Raw genomic sequence first — 15,886 nt, 5'->3', positions numbered from 1 at the left:
GTTAAGCAGGGTCCTTTTTCTGTCCCAGCTCAGAAGAGTGTGTCTTCTCATTTCCTATCTCTTAGTTACAAGCCCACGCATGTTTTTCTGGCGTTGTGGCCTTTCCTCCCTCCCTCTCTGAAGCTAGGGCTGCTTGCTACCATGTAGCTGCTGGTGTCCTCCATTACTGAACATACCAACCTAACTCCTAAAGCCACGGCTCTCTCTTCTCCTAGCTGCTGCCAAGATTTACAGTCCGTGTCCTCTGTTGTTTTCTTTCCAACTCCAACAAGGATGCCCGCGAGCCGCCTTCTGAGTCTGTTTTTAAATACTTTTATCAACAAGACTGATAACCCAGAAAGGGGACCCCAATTCATCTAGAAATGTACGGTGTTCAAAGTGCTGCTCTGCAGAATTTCTGGAAACGTTTTTTTTTATCTTAGGTTTAAAATTATAACTCCCTCCAAGAAAGAAATTTTTAAAAATGTACCAAAAGCAACTGTAAATGCACGCTACTTGGATTAAAATCAGACCCAGGAGAAAGTTCATGGAAGTCACATTATAATAAAGGACCACAGGAAACAGCTTATACACACAGTGCACTCTTGTTTTTCAAACATGGGCTTTGAAACACACATACGCTGTTGCAACCGTTTAATAATCCAAAACGCTTCTTCATTTTTAACTAAAATCATATACATATACACATTTACATATATACACATATACATATATATATATGATTTAAAGAAAGTAAGAATGTAGATTCATGACACGGGAAAGGAGTAACATCATTTCACAAACCTTGCTCCCATGCCCTGTGTCCCAGGCGCACTCAGGCTCATGTGGGAAAGCGTTCCTAGAAAGTATGCATATAAAATGCATCGTGGCTCTAGGCCTTCTTCAAGCTCAGGCCCAACAGCTTTCTCTTGGCCCAAATAGTAAGATGTGAAGATACTGGGTCAAAGATCAGCCTTAGAAGGGACAGGCTTTTGGGAACGTGACTCAGTGAATACCCCGGCTGTAACAGTCCCTCCTTCCCTCCTGGGCTGAGCCTGGAGCAGCTCTCTGCACATCTCCAGTACACACTGCATCCATCGCATTCTCTGAAAGGCACTGCAGGGTGCAGCAAACTATGTGTGGTTTAGGGCTCCTCGGCAGAAGGAGGGCAGTCCACAGCCACTCCTGAGAACCAAGAGCTTCACTTGCTAAAAAAACCTTTCTTTGCTTCTTTTGTTTTGTGGAATGTTATGGCTTTGGGTTTTGGTTTTTAACACAGATTCTCCTATAGCCCAGGCTGGTGTGGGACAAGCCAATTCAGACCTTGACCTCTTGGTTCAGCCTCGGCCTTCAGAGTGCTGGGATTACATGCATGTGCCACCATGCCCAGGTGCTAAGATGTATTCATTTTTTTTTCTTTTTTTCGGAGCTGGGGACCGAACCCAGGGCCTTGCGCTTGCTAGGCAAGCGCTCTACCACTGAGCTAAATCCCCAACCCGCTAAGATGTATTCTTGAGGAAACAGGTATAACGCGACCTTCTTTTCAGGCTGAAATGGGATGTTAGGTTGAGACTCTTCCTCATGCCAGATCAAACCTGCATGTAACTCATGCGTGATTCAGACGAGAGATTCCGGTTGTCGTAAGTTGAAATGAAACAGGATCGAATGAATAAACCCACATGAGACAAGCTGGATCCTCCTAGGCACTCCGTAATCCTGAGAGCCTACTGAACTGAATGGCACAGACATGATCCTGTGGTTTTCTTGTATGCTAGCACAGAAGTGTTCTGCAACCAAGAAGAGAAACAAAGACTCGCCCAGCATCAGTGGTCCCCAGGTCTTTGAGGGTTACCCCAGATATATTATACATGGAGACTTAGAGGAGCACTCTCCAGTTCAGAGACACCCAGCATTCGTCTCTGTTTAGCAGCAACAAGAGTGGCTCATGGGGAACTGAAAGTGGGATTACTTGAGCTGAAAATGGTCCTTACCAAGCGACTCCACCCTTGATGCAAATCTTAGATGTGCAAACCATGAAGCCCACACAGGCATCTGCTCACCAGAGAACAGAACTAGATATCCCCATCTGGACTCAGAGGTTTCTACAGCATTGGAAGCCAAGCTTCTTCCACTTCAATTGAAAACACTCAATTGCTTAACTCTGTGTACAGAATTGTGACCACAGCCTCATAGTCACCCCCATGACCTTCCAGTGACCCCATTACCTTGTAGTGACTCCATGAACTCTCAGTGACCCCCACAGCATCATAGTAACTAACCCTGGTCACCTCATAGCGATCCCCGTTCACCTCACAATGACTTCCACATCCTCACAGTGCACCTGATACCTCATAGTAACCCCAACCTCATAGTGCGCACCACCACTTCATAGTGACCCCTATGATCTCTTAGTGATTCTCATCACCTCATAGTGACCCCCATGAACTCTCAGTGACCCCATGATATAGTTAATTTCCCGAGAAAGAGAACTTAAAACACACCCAACTAGCAATTGCACCAACGTATTCCATTCTTTCAAGTCATCTCATAGTGACCCCTATCACATCAAATGACCCCTCCACAACTTCATAGTGAGGCCTGTCATCTCCCAGTGACCCCCCACAACCTCATAGTGTTCCACCACAACCTCATAGTGACTCCCCACTTCCAGCTCAGTCTTTGCTAGACCTCAACGTGTCACATAGACCATCAACCCTTGACCAGCAGCTTGTCCAACAGCAGCACAGAGGCCACCTCAGGCACAGTCTCACTTTACAGCAGACGAGGGAAGAAATTTCAAAGGAATGGCTTGTTCTGTCCTCCAAAGCAGAGATCTGTGCATTGTGTATTTAAATGAGAAAACTCCTCCGGAACAAAACCATCCAGAAAAGGACTTCCCATTCACTTGATAGTTGGCATCCTGTGTTTCCTGTTAAAGTATTAGCATTTGGAAAATGTGGTTTCCCTCCAACAAGCAAGGAACGAGTTAGAAATACACAGACTTCCTCCTCCATTAAATTCCAGCTATGGGTTCAACTCAGCAAGCATCATGGCACGTTTGCTACCTGGCCATGTTGAGCTGTTTCCCAAGGATGCTAAATAGACAGAGCTTGAGTTTCTTTCACAGAACAGTGTCATAGCCATCAGAAGTCGTGCCAGCAAGATAGCTCAGCAGTAGGGACACTTGCCGCCTGATTCCCATCCTAGCAGCACACATGGTAAAAGGAGAGAACTCTCACAGATTGTTCTTGGACCTACACACACACACACACACACACACACACACACACACACACACACATACACACACACACAGCCCTACTCACTCAATAAAGGCAACTTAAAACAGACCAAAGTAACAATTGCACCAACCAAGGAGTTTTTATTGGTGTTCCTAACAGGAATGGGGGTGAGAGAGTATTTACAGAGAAGGTGATAACCCAGGAGCATCGGTATCATTGACCGGCCCTGTCTGCCACCCATAATAACTCATGGAAACTGCAACCCTGGTGGTCTTTGCTGGCCTTGCAGACCACAGAGTGACAGTGCAGAGAAAGCTCTGTGCGCCTGCGCTGGGAAGAGTCTTCCCCATCAGTTACAACTGTGATGTTGGGGGAGGGGCTTTCAAGACTAGAGCACATTTCAGCTTTCCCAGACGTGTGACACTTATTTCCTAAGTGCCATGTGCCTCCCTCTTTCTGCTGGAAGCAAAGTTTCACATTGGATGAAACTTCAACACAAAGAAACGTCCTTTTCTTTTGTTCTTTCTTCTCTTCTCATAGGTAATATCCTTCCCTCAAACTAAAATGACCTAAAGATTTTGAAGATATGCTTGCAAGTGAATTTTTTAAAACACCTCCACTTCTTAGTGCTTCATTGGAAATATAAAGAATTTAAGTAGCTGGCCAGGCATCAAACTTTACTATACACAAAATGTCATTATTCAAGTAACTTTGTCTATCATAAATTTATCACGTATAGCAGCAATTCTTCACATTGACGGAACATTCCGATTGGACCCTGTGAGGATTTCTTAAACCATGAATAAAGGGACTTCTCAGACCCTGTTTCCCACCTCTGTGACCCTGGTACAGATGGCCCTCAGACATTCATAACTTCAGTCCTTGGCCCATTGAGGGGCAGCCATCCAAAAGGTGTATCAAAGTATCTTGTAAATCCAGAGCTTCCTGTTATAGTATGTACTCCCTCTAGGTGGGAGGCAGGCCAGGCCTCAGCATGACATTGGTTGTGCATGATGTCACTGCCACTTTGTGTTTCTGCCAAATCATCAAATAAGCAGTAAAAATATATATAATATAGGAGATTAGGGAGGAGAAACTAATAGAATATTTTCATATGCAATGCCCACTTTACATAGGATTTCCATTGTAAATACCCTTGATTTTGAAGTCAGTTCATATGTACTCTTTGTAAATACCAAACTAGGCTCTTGTACATGAAAAACCTTTAATTCAATCTTCTGGCTGTTAAATACTTTTTAAAGTGACCAGATAAATGAGAAACAATTTATTTTGTATTGTATTCTTCCCCTAAAAGGGTTACAGCTCCCTAACTTTCAATGATCTTGTTTTATGACCTTCAACACTGATTATGATAAATGTTTTCTCACCGTTATAATACCAACTGCCTTTTCTTTCAGAGATTTTGTTTGAGTCCCCTTCCTTTCGTTACCCTTATTTCCTGTGGTTAAGGGTGGGACGAGGCATAATCTCTAAGCTAAAAACTGGTGCGTCCGAAATTGTTGGTCATGACAACTGGGTCACCAGTAAAATACTCATGAAAGAAACTTGCACTGCCAGACACAGAGCTTGAAACCTTGTGGTAGCTTCTCTCAAGACTTGAGCAGAAGACCTAAGTGTAAGATTTGCTAGAACCTGGGCATCATTTGGAGCAAGCCTGGAGTTCCTGAGACCTCACTGAAGGGTCATTAATAAAGTCAACACAATGAGAATTAATGCCAAGAGATGGAGCCCCACTGAGATCTGATTCCAAGGCTGGGTCCTAACCAAGCAGTTTTGGCTAAATAAATCAATGTTGTTAGGATTAAGTGAGCTTGATCCAATTTGTAACTATCACTCTAGTGAGAAAAATACATATGAGATATGATATAAGCAGCCAACCTCTATGCTTCCCAACTCTTCCCCTTGCACAACAAAGCTGTGTCTACTTGGTTTCAATTCCCTTTTTAACTCCATCAGTCAGGAAGTCACATGTACGATGGTGGGGAGGGCTTCTGGAAATGTGTCGAGAGCTTTCTTCTAACCACAGTGGCTGAGAGGGCCTCCCACCAACGTTGACTAGGCAAGGGTCAAGGATGCAGTCTGAAAATTGTGACTCTTCTGCACAATAAAGGACAATCTTGTCCCAAAGGCCAGTAGTGGCACCATCAAGAAGCCCTCAAAGTATGATGGCTGATACCGAAATCCAACCCAGAATCTGTGGCAGGTGGCAGGTAATGTTGTTTTGATAGAAGGATGAAGAGGAAGCTCAGAAAGTCTAGAAAAATTACATATAATAGAAGATAGTTTGATGCACCTCTGACCATCACTGATCATTCACAGAAGTTTCTACTTACTAGGAACCCTTACGTCACAGCCTGTGATTCAGTTTCTCCCATGACATTTATCCCAGCATTGCCAGGCTTCTTCTCCTGGCTCCATAAGAAAACCCTAGAGCACATTCCTTCCCAACCACTTGCCTAGAGTCCCTTCTCCCCTCTTGCCCTCTTTTGCCTCCTTTCTGAGAACATCCACTATTGACTGTGCTGTAGTCATCTCCAAACTCGAAATAGGAAAGTCCGACTTTCTCGTTAGCTTGCCTACAAGTTCGTGGGCTTCATGTGCTCTTTGGATAGGTTTAAAGCATGTTTTGGCAGGATGGTTCTCCTGTGATCTAGCTACTCTTTTGTTGTGGCTCGTATATGCTGTTTATTGAGTCTGTAGCAATGTATCATCCTACATCTGCGAACCATCAGAGCCCTGACCTAAAAGATTTGTGAGTCATCAAACACAGAATGTCTGGTGTATCAGGTTGGGTCCTCGGAAAGCAGACACCAAGACCAAATCAGATGTAGAAGAGAAAACATCCATGAAGAACAAAGAAGACAGAGAGCAGGAGTTGGCAGAGAGCTCAGACAATGAAGTGGAGCTGGCCCCTGCAATGAGAGAGGAAGAAGGAAGGAGGCCTAAAGAGGAAAAGCCAATACAGAACAGGAAATGGCCTCAGCTTGGCCCAGTGGCAGACCCATAGCAAATATTGCCCCCTAGAGGAAGGAAATGGCTCTCTCACAAGTGACCCTGGGTCTGGTTAGTGCAGCAGCTTCTTCTACCCAAGAACTGTCTTCCTCAAGCTGCATCCTGCCGGATCTTGAAATATAAAAGAAAACTGTCCTTGCCCTAGTGGGGAGGACTGACTAATTCCCTTGCTAGAACACTTAAAACAAACTCAGACACCCTTTTACTAAAAATGGAAAGATAACTCAGTTATAATAATCAGTATTAAGTGTGTCTTTCTGCATGATCTGGTTTTATATTTAGAACCACCCTGTTGAGAGAGCATTGCTAGGCTGGGATGTGGGTTAGGAGTCGAGCACGCAGACAGCACGTATGAACGCCTGCTTCCAATCCCAGACTGTAGGGGTGAAAAGGGCTTCCTGACATTCTAATCCTTGGATGCATGAAGCTACTAGTGTGAAGAGAGCAGATGTGATTTTCTTAAATTGACCAAGTTACTAAGTAAGTAAGTCGAGACTTAGCTCAAGTCCTTCTGAATCCAAAGTCTATAGTCTTAGACATATTTATCGCCGTGATTCCCAGTTTCTCAATGGTATATTCGAGGCGGACCTAGATTCTGTAGAGCCTGAAGCCTCTGAAGTCAGGGGACAAGGTGAAAGAAGATCATGAGATTCATTCAGCAAGAAACTAGAAAATGATGACCATTGAACTCAACCCAGGGCCTCCAAGAGATGCATTTAAGGACCAAGGCTGGGGCCCATGCTTCATTAGCCTCTGTACCTTCACTTGTGATTGCCACATCGTGATTATCGCCACCTCTATTGCTAAGACGGGTAATGATTCCCCAAATTGAAAATGTTCATCCCACAAGAAGCAAACCACAGATTCAATGCAATGCCCCGTCAAATTTCCGATATAATTATCCATAGAAATCGAAAAACAACCTTAAACCTCATATGGAAACACGCACGCACACAAGCACGCGTGTGCGCACAAACACACACACACACACACACACACACACACATGCACGCACACACATACACACATATTAAGGTAGAATACCTTAAACAACCCTGAACAATAAAATAACTACTGGAGATGTCATCTTTCCTGGTTTTGAATTGTACTATCGCTCTATAGTAATAAAAACAATATGGCATTGACATAAAAACACATATTTGTCAGTGAAATAGAACTGAAGACCCTGACCTAAGTCTACATGCCTTTGGACACCTGATGTTTGCCAATAAAGTAAAAAATGAATACTGGAGAAAGAACAGCATATTTGACAAATGATTCTGGCCAACCTAGATAGCTATAGAGGAGAAGTAAAATTAAGCCATGTCTCTCGTCCTGCACAAAACTCAGCTCCAGATGTCTAAAGGACCTCAATAAGACCCCATGCCCTGAATCTAATAAAAATGAAAGTAGAGATTAAACTTAATCTTATCATGTTTTCAGTACATTTATAATTTTGTGTTAAGCCATCTTTCAGCCCGTGGGCCACAGGCTAAATACGCCTGTGTAAAACAGACGGTAATAACATTTGCTGCACAGTGCTTACAAATATAAAATAACTCAAGTCTTCAGGACAAGCATTCCAACAGTACACCCCCATGGACCCCGAATCGGCAGAAGCAAATGCAATGGTAGTTCTAGACTTTATTAATCAGACAGCACCAGAAAACAGGCTTCCAAAGGAGGTAAAGGGGTCCCTAAAGATTGATAATGTCCCCACTTAAGAAAGAACCAGTGTGCTTATTGTAAGGAGGAAGGCCACTGGGCCAGGGAATGCCACAAGAAGAAGAAGAAGCCTATCTAAACCCTGGCCTTAGAAGATAAAAATAGGGGGGAGAGGTTGGATCCTCTCCCAGAGCCCTGGGGAGCCTTAAAAGTGGAGGAGAAACCCACCAGTTTCCTTGTAGACAGTAGAGCTCAACATTCTGTCTTGCTGAAACCCAAAGGTAAAGTGGGGGCTCATCACTGTATCAGAGCTCCCCAGTTACAGTAAAGGGATGAGCCTCTCTTTCCTATATAATGTCTGAGCTTCCTAAAATTCCCAAGGTGGGAATACCTCTACACAGATGATCAAGCAGGTCCTATTGTGGCTTTCTGGTCAGCTAATCGGGATAGGATTGTTGCTATTAAGCCCTTTCCTTACCTGGCAGCTATGACTGGGGCATCACAGGAACATCATCATTAAGTCACGGTTGAATTTCATATAGAAACCTCCCAGTAATGGCCATAGACACTGATAAAATGACACCTAGGCTGCATACTTTCCACATACCACCTGGTGTACTTCCCACAACAGTGTTAGAGGAACATGATATATGATCTACTTCATACAACCATGGAGGCTGAGGCTCAGAAAAGTTAAGTATCTAAATCAAAGACATCAGAGCCCATGAGTAATGGATTCCAGTTTAAAGCTGACTGTAAAAGTTGTTCTTTCAACCACGTGAATTATACTTTATCTAATGGATCCAGAGTCCACAGTCCTATGCATTTATCTGCACTGTACAAAGTCCTCTGAAGATACACAAAGGGCTCTATGTCAGGAATCACCACAAACTACAGTGAGTAAACGACATTAATACCCTACCCTTTTTGTCCTGTCAAGAAACTAACAACGTTTTTGCACCCCGAACCTCTTCTCGCCTTCTCAAAATATTATTGCTATCTTTTGTTCCACTTTATCCTCATGGACATACTTTGATTTATGAGACCCAGAAACCTGTACTCCAGTGGCCAAAGGTCTTCCCTAATGAGTCATATGTTCCACAGAGTCCTTAGCCAACAGAATTACTTTTGTGATTATCATGTGGTTCAATTATTTTACCAAAATTTTTTAGAGTGAAAAAAATAAGTATTTGTTGTCATAAAGCAAAACATACAGATCCTCATGAGAGTTTAATCATCTTTCCCCTTCTCCCATTCAAACTCTGGTAAAGACGCAGTGTCTAACTTTCTGCTACAGATTGAGTAGATCCGTGGTTTGAAAGATAGTGTATCATAGATTAAATCATGGCATAAAATGGGCTTCCTTCAGTGAGTCACGAAGTATGGCATTCACAATTTGTAGCACAAGACCCTGTGTGAGCTTCCCTTACCGGTGTTTACACTTTGCTTCTTCTTTCCCTGTTTACTCCACATTTGCCCCCAGTGCTAGCTTTGGCTGCACAGGCTGAACATAGACAAGGCTCCAGGGATTCATCGGTTTTGCCTGGATTTGCTGTGTTCTCAGCCTGTCAGCCATTTGACATCGTATCTGTTCATCCCAAGGAACAAAGGGTCTGAATCATACCTACCGACCCTGCCACCTACTTCCTGTGAGGGAGTTCTGTAGTCTCGGAGGGTCATGCTGTTAGACACTTGCATTCTGGGTGACGTATTGGTGTACACGGTGTTACCCCAGTGTAAATTCCCCCAACAATGACAGTGTCTCTTGGGCTCTGTCTTAAACATTTTTTTGGTTTGAATTAGATTTACTCAATCTCGACATCATGATGTGAGTGACATTCATCTGAGGTGGCTGTGAGGATGAGCTCTGTTGAGTAATTAAAGAGCTTGTTTTGAATGTGGGGGATGGTAGAGCATGGAAAAAAATCACAGAAAAAAAACAGCAACAATACAAGTTCAGTAGGGAAATTTGAGACATCAAACATTTTTTTTATACAAAATACCAAAGGTCACTAGTCTCCCACATCAAATACTCAGACATTTTTTTTAAAAACAAATCCATTTCAGTCTGAGTCTCGACACAGGCCTAAAATATGTGTTTTTGAAGAAAAAAAAAACAGAAACCTAGAATAATTTTAATTTTGTTGTTTTCCAAAAAACGAAGGAAGCGCTGTTGGAGATTTAAGTGTGGGGAATTGGGGAGAGCATTTCAACCTTGCCCAAGAAGAGGTTGCCAGTTAAATACTGATGCAGAAGTCTCGATTTTCAGAATTACATTCATTTCTGATCATAAGATGTTACCAAAGGAGCAAGCCAGGCTCCAAGGTATGGTGGCTACCTGCCTGTTTTCAAGGAGCCCACAGCCCCCGTGTGACCAGCTCAGGTGAAGTGTAGCATCCTACACTTTGTCCAGTGTGCAGCCTCTGCGTTCATCTCAGCGTCAGTTCAACAGGAGGTTGGGGGTTGGTGAATTCAGCACAGAAATGATCCTTCTCCCACAGAGCCCCATCGAAGAAGGCTGATAGGGAAGAGAAGCTGTTCCTAAAGCCCTTAGCTTGTTCTCTTTCACATCTGCAGCTGTGTCCTCCTCGGGGAGTTGTCCAATCCAATGTGATTTTAAACATCTGTCAGCTAAATCAGAGCTCCAAATTTAGCACTCGGGAACATTATGTGGATTTGCGACGCTCGCCGGAGAACACTGCATTCGCAAACTCTCAGCTCACAGGAGACAGCCGGGTGGTACTTCGGTTGGTAATTTTATCTATGACACATTTAATTTGGCTGTGCATTTATGGCAATTATGTAAAAGGGAAATTGTGGCCATTTCCTTAGAAAAAGCTTTCTGCTGAGAGCTCTGCCTTTCTCTCCGATCATTTGCCTGTGTGTTTTTGTTTGTTGTTAATCCCCCAGAGGCTAGTTTTATCTGGGTTTCCTGAAATTCTATTCTTTATCCTGAGACATCTTTGTGATGCAGCAAAAACTGTCACTGCTATATACCCATCCAGAGGAAAGAGAAGTTCTACAGATGCACGGCTCTTGCTAGCCACCTTTGATCAACACATAACATGGTTCCTTTCTCTGTACTGGGCGGATGCTCCCGACAAGATGTACTGCAGCTAAGGAAAATGGCAAGCCCACATCTTGGCAGCAGCAAATAACTACTTGATGTTAGGCTCCTTTCCGAGTGTGTAACTAATCCCATCAATTCCTGAAACCATGGCATCCTTAAAGGGAGACATGGGAAGAAACAGCCTTGTAAAATAGTATGGCTGCCAATAGGTGTTGTATCACGATAGATGAACATACATTTTTTTCAATTAGATGCACACAAAAATCTCACAGCCTCCAAGATCCAGTGCCCCATTAAGCCTTCGCTAAGTCTTTTGAGCTATGGAGGGAGGCAGGGGTGTGAGTCTCTACTCTGGTTTTAATGTGTGATGCTATTAGGGCGAATCATCAAACGCTACTGGGATCTTGAAAGAGGCAACTGTGGTTCTTGATTGGTCGGGATTAGGACAGGCCCAGAATGAGAGCCAATGACATTGTAGAGACAGCGAACCTGTGCGTGAGTGACAGGCGTGAGTTTGAACTGCCTGAAAGTATACTGTCTCAAGGCAAAGGATACTGCTGATGGCTAGAGGAGAAGCCTCGTAAAGTCACCCTCTTAAACCACACGCACCTCGCACACACATGGACTGGAACAGGACTCAACACTGGTTTTCCTTGCTGTTAGAGAAAAGATGAGACTCCTCGGAGGTGCTATAACCAATTAAGAGCTGGGCACCAAGAAGATGCCACAGAGCACTGAGCAGGCAAACCTTGTCTTTACAATTTCTTCTTTCTTGACTGTCTTCCTGTTTAAGGCATCCTCTTGGGGAGCATGCTGGCTCTCCCTCTCCGTAGTCCACTTCTACAGCAACATACTTACGTTGGGCGGATACATTAGGGAATAGTTAAAACCAGAGACGGAAGCATCAGGCAGATCAGGATTCAAACCCCAGACCACTAAGGCAAAGTATCCTGGGAAAATTAGCAAGCTTTCAAGCTAGCTCACTGAGTAGACGAGATTTGAACTCAAGTAGAAACAGCGTTCCTGACACAAAGCAAATGTTCAGCAAGATCAAAATTGCTATCATTACTGTAATTAGTTTGGGTTCTTTTTTTTTTCCTTTTTGTAAGCGATAAAAATGAAACAGCGCTAGCTTAAGCAAAATATTAAAAATAAAAAAATTCTGGGGTGGCTCACAGAAATCATGAGTAGTAACGTGCATGGACTCAGGGACTCGAGGGAAATCTTTCATTCTGCTCATCTGCTTCACAAGCCTCCCTCGGCTGAATCTTTGCTCCATCCCCCGGGGGTGGGGCAGCCGTCTCCAACCTCCTAAACTGCCGTCTTGCGGGGTCTACTTTCCCAGCAGAGACCAACAGGAATCCTTTTCCTGCCTGCGATACGGCAGACTCTAGTGAACTCACTCTGAACGTAAACTGCTTATTCACCAGGAGGGGACCAGGCATGCCTAGAGCCAGGGATCAAGTGACACTGGGGTCCCCAGGAAATGGCAGAAATGGAGAATCACTGGATCACTAGGAGGGAAATTATGGCCAGATGTTCCAAAGGGTACTTTCAAACTAATATAATGGAGGAAGTGCAGTATTTTTAAATGTGAGAAGGTGTAAAAATGTCCTGTGTGAACAAAATTTCATATATAGCACGGTCATGAGCTATACTCACTTATAAAGATAAAGATTTATAGGGAACATGGAGAAGTTGGTTTATGCTGTGGTGGTGATTTTTTAATGTTCTCTGATTTAATAACAAAACTTTGTTGAATGTGGAAAACTCTTACAGGGATTAATAACCCATGAGCCTTTGCCACCTAACACCTTAGCACGGCTTAGCTTACATCTGGCTGAGAGCCAGGCCTCCAGGGGTACAGTCTCAGCCAGAAGCAGGAGGGAAGAGGCAGGAAAATGCCTTAAGTGCTGGAGCCCAAGCTCCTCGTTCTCCAGTGCACAAGAGCTGAGGCCCTCTCTTCGCGGAGAGGCAGAAATCTGGCTCAGACCTAAAGCCGCCATCGGATTTTTACACGACGTCTGTAAATTCCAGCCAGAGACAGGACAGCTACTAGAAAACTCCATGGGTACTAAAAAGGCATCAGAAATACTGTGAAAAGTAACTGTGCGGTTTTCAGCGCAAGACTGGTGCCAAGTTCCAAAAGCCCTACAGACATCCCATAGACACGTTTCTATGGAAACAAATGATCCCACACCCACTCTTTGTAGCCTCTGAGCCCATCTGGCATTCTGTCCCCAGTTCCCACCCCTGGGCCCAGTGAGGATAACCCGGGAAAAGTCTTTCCATTTAGACTTAGGCACCCTGCTTGTGCTAGCCTGAGTGTCCATGTGCTGCTCCCTCTAATGTACCCCTCGGGGATTGGGTAGGACAGATGGTCACTGTCATGTTAAAGCCAGAGACTTATGAAGCAACTTTGTGATCAGTGTCTGTACTTAACTCCTGCCCCAGAGACAGAGCCCTGAGACTCTTGCCTGAATGGGAATGGGACTCTAAGACACAGCGGGAAATCACATTCACCGTCCCATCCTCAGGGTGGTGGTTTTGAAATTGCTCAAGCTGGCTGCCCTGAGACATTGCCCAAATGTTCCCTTCAAACTGCTTTTATCCTTAGCGAAGCTATATATGGCCAAAGCTTCAGGAAAAAAAATCCACTGAAACCTAAGGGCTTTGCGTGTTCAAGGCCCAGACATCAAAAGATTCCAAGTTCTGGCACTGGGTCCTTTCCTTCTGCTCCTGTAATTGTTTTTCTTAGTTGGAATCATTTAATGTCACCAACGTACACCATTCGCCAGAGTTCAACCTGACCCTCTATGTCCTATAGAGACTAGACATACATGTAACGCACATGTATGTTAGCATAAATTCATTATGTAGCATACATTCATTAACATGTTTATAAAATACATTCATTAAGGCAGTTGATTAAAATTTACCATCGAAAGTTAGTGGCTTTAAACACACTTTTATTATCTTACAGTTGTGAGGGGTCAGAAATCTTGTTGTCCGGGCATCAAGGTGTGAGCAGGGCTATGTACTTCCCTGGAGGCTGCAGATGACAATCCACTATCTTCCTTTTCCAATTTCCACAGGCTGCTTGCATTCCTTGCCTTGGGGCCCCTTCTGCCTGCGAAGCTAGTAGCAGTTGCTGGTTGAGTCGGTCTTAGTTTCTTTTCCTGGATCTGTGATAAAACATTCTGATAAAAGGAACTTAAGGAAGAGAGGGTTTACTTGGCTCACAGTCCCAGGTCACACCTCGTCACTGCAGGAGCCCAATGGCAGGGGCTCGAGGCAACTGGTCACAGAGAATGCTTACAAGCTCGTGCCCAGCTCCCTTCTCCATCCTCACACTGTATCTCCAGTCCAGAGAAGGGTCCAGCTCACCGTGGGGAGGTCTTGTCAAATCAATGAACTTCATCGAGACATTCCCTCAGATGATTCTAAGTTGTGTTGTGCTGATCACTGATAATGTCACAGCTCCACCCCTTGTCAACTTGGCACCCCCAAAAACATCACTTTTAAACCATAACCTCTACCCCTTCTCACCAATATTTCATATATGTCTCTTGATGGAAATACATTCGTGTTTTTAAAGTCCCCATAGCCTTTAACAATTCCAACACTTCAAAAGTCCTAAATCTCTCAACTGTTATGTCCCTCCAGGATACAACACTTTTTTTCTTTTAAATGGAAGACTTGGGGAGAAATAATTACACCAAAGAAAACCAAACTCCAGAAGGGAGGATGCCAAACCTTGCGTCTGGGATGAATAATGAAATAAGCTGGCCTCCGAAGGCCTTCCATAGCCTGTCCCTCCATGTCATAGAGTCCCTGCTTAACATTCCGTGCTTACAACTCTCTTTACACTATCCCATGCTTGGGATCTCCAAGACCCTAGGGTCTCCACTGAGACAGAGGCTTCACCTTCTCAGTTTTACACTGTAGCTTCTCAGGGTCACTCTGCAGGGACTCTGACACTGACACACCTGACCTCAGCTTGAATACTTTCTTAGGCATTTCATTTTAAGGAACAGGGAATCCCTTCAGCTGAGGCTTTTTCCTTCTAAACAGATTTGAATCTTCATACAATGGAATCTCTAAGCAGTGTTTTTCCTTTAGGACACCTTCCTTGTCCCAGCACAGCACAGGAGGCTTCCCCTCAATACCGTTGATCTCTTTAGCAACCACAGCTGACTTCTCAGCAGCAGTCTGCCTGTTCTCCTGTCTTGAGGGCCCTACATGCCAAGCAACTGAGTCCATTGCCTCTTGATTTCAGCTGCACTTGGGTTTTCAAGGAAATGTGCAGACCACAGTCAGATTCTTGGCCAAATAGCACATGAACGGCCCCTGCCACAATTCCTGACAGAGTCCCTCCTCACCTCTGGAACCTAAGAATTGAAGCCTTTACTCTTGTGTTTCTCTTGGCATTCCTGTCATCCAAGATGTCACAAGAATGGCCCGTTCTGCCCTGAGTCCAGCTTTCAAGGTTTTTTCTAACCCAAAACACCAAACTCTCACATTCCAGCCACAAAACAGTTCCAAAGGCCCAAGGACCCTGTAGTCAGGTGTAGCATAGTAACAACCTCACCAATCATTACCAACTTCTATATTAAGGTCATTTCCTGTTTGTTGTGATAAAAATACTCTGACAAAAGTGACTTAGGGGAGAAGAAGCTGATTTGGCTCACGGTTCCAGGGAAGTCACAACAGTCAGAATGTGTGTGCTGTCATCCACTTCCTTTTGATGGTAAATACACACGTCCATCAGCTTCCTGCTCCCATCACCTCAGCTCCCCTGTGATACCCTGTACCCCTGAAGTGTGAACTAGAATAAACTTTTTCCTTAATTTGCTTCTGTCAGAGTTATCACAGCAGCGAAAAGGAAATTAATACC

General features: G+C 44.1%; 1 long non-coding RNA gene across 7 annotated transcripts in view; it reads right to left on the bottom strand.

Annotated features, from left to right (window-relative positions):
- The window catches only part of LOC102548095 (uncharacterized), an 86,452-nt gene that overhangs the window by 23,583 nt on the left and 46,983 nt on the right, over positions 1-15,886 (bottom strand). Inside the window, exon 7 of one of the 7 annotated variants that reach the window (XR_590657.4) lies at positions 13,947-14,174. The exons of 5 other annotated variants lie outside the window; for them this stretch is intronic. This is a non-coding gene — a long non-coding RNA (uncharacterized LOC102548095). Of the gene's footprint in view, positions 1-13,946; positions 14,175-15,886 lie in introns of those variants that run through there. One more of the 7 variants, XR_010063238.1, reaches the window with a different exon arrangement.

Source organism: Rattus norvegicus, chromosome 1 (genome assembly GCF_036323735.1).
Source record: "Rattus norvegicus strain BN/NHsdMcwi chromosome 1, GRCr8, whole genome shotgun sequence".
Classification (NCBI taxonomy): domain Eukaryota; kingdom Metazoa; phylum Chordata; class Mammalia; order Rodentia; family Muridae; genus Rattus; species Rattus norvegicus.
Note: the sequence above shows the minus strand (reverse complement) of the source record. Positions and strands in the feature narration are given on the sequence as shown.